Raw genomic sequence first — 1572 nt, 5'->3', positions numbered from 1 at the left:
ACTTGTCTTTCGAACTAGTTTCCTTCCACTGAAATTCTAAACGCATTCGCCTGCAGAAGTGGAAGAAATTGTTACATTATAGTCACATGCCTAACACACAGATTGGCAAGAGCACATATTCAGTCACTTGTTTTTATACTAATACCTTTTTGCTCTTCCAACTACTCATGCACAAAGGCATACATCTGGTTAATCTCTTAATGAGGAAAGCATGAGAGGTTCTTATGTGAGATCCCCCAGTAATTCGCAATCGTTGTTTTGCGGTTATTAATTGTTAGCTCTCTTTATTTCTCTTGGTGCGCTTAAAAATATATAAATTATAGTATTAAGTTAACGAGAAAATATAGTGGCTTTTTCCACCGTGCAGTTGGAATGCGTTTATGAACCGGTGAAGTTATTGTTCTTTCTTATTGTACAAAATGAAAATGACGAAATAAATTCCTTGATTGTCAGCTTCAGATTAAATGTCTTAATTATTTTAAAGTTTTTAGTAAATCCCCCTCCCGAAAATAAGAAATAAATATTATTTATATATTTATTTATCCTGATCCATGATCTAAAATACCGAGGAATTCCGATAGATAAATACGGTAAATTAAGAATTATTAATACAAGAAATCAAATTGTTTATGTCAAGGAAAGCCAAAAAAAAGAAAAGTGTACATGTAAATACGTCTGTGTTGTGGTAGAAAGAAGAAAGAAAAAAAAACGTAAGTTTATTGCGTAAAAAAAAAATCCGTGATAAAACAACAGCAAAGGAAAAGCAAAACACGAAAAGGGAATTGTTTACTCCGCCTCAACAACGTTCCATCATGTCCGACATAACAAACCATAGAAAATGGGTTAACGGAAACTGTAATGACACCTGCGTTCTGGAAGAGTCACGCCAAGATGACACGAAAACGGAAAACAAGAAAACAAAGAACGGATGGGAAATAGAGTACAATTGAAAGAGAAAAGGGAGTAGAAAGTTAAGAATAAAGAACAGGAAATATGATGAAAAGACACGATAATGTAAAAAAAAATTAGAAGAGAAAACGAAAAAGAAAGAAAGACAAATACAGAAAACAGACCGCCAAACAGAATGTGAAGAACAGAAAACGAGAAACAGAAAATCAAGAAGTAGAAAACGGAAGACGTGCCTCCAAACAGTGCACATCTACGACTATTCTTATTAAAGCTAATGTTTGTGTGTTCAGGGAGTTTCAGATTACGTATATGAACAGGAGACCATGTGGTGCATTTGATATAAGCCGCCAGATGGGTTTGTTATGGCTGCAGATGCGACAGGGAAGCTTTGCATTCGATCTCCTACATCTGATTTTCTTTTCTTGTTTTCTTCTTGTGTATTTTTGCTCCCCATTTTCTTCTTATTTTTATTTTTCAGTAAAGAAAAAAAAAATTTCTCATTTTCTTCTGGGGGGGAGGGGTTGAAATATTCGAATTATCATTGTCACTTTTCATGTGTGTTCCTCCGCGTTGTTCTGGAACCGCCGATCACGTGTGAACTCCGCGAAGTGTTCGAGTGCCGCCCGAGTAAGCAGGGCCGGTGGGGGGAGGCCGTGATTATTA

Source organism: Penaeus monodon, chromosome 29, assembly GCF_015228065.2.
Source record: "Penaeus monodon isolate SGIC_2016 chromosome 29, NSTDA_Pmon_1, whole genome shotgun sequence".
Taxonomy (NCBI): Eukaryota; Metazoa; Arthropoda; class Malacostraca; order Decapoda; family Penaeidae; genus Penaeus; species Penaeus monodon.
Note: the sequence above shows the minus strand (reverse complement) of the source record.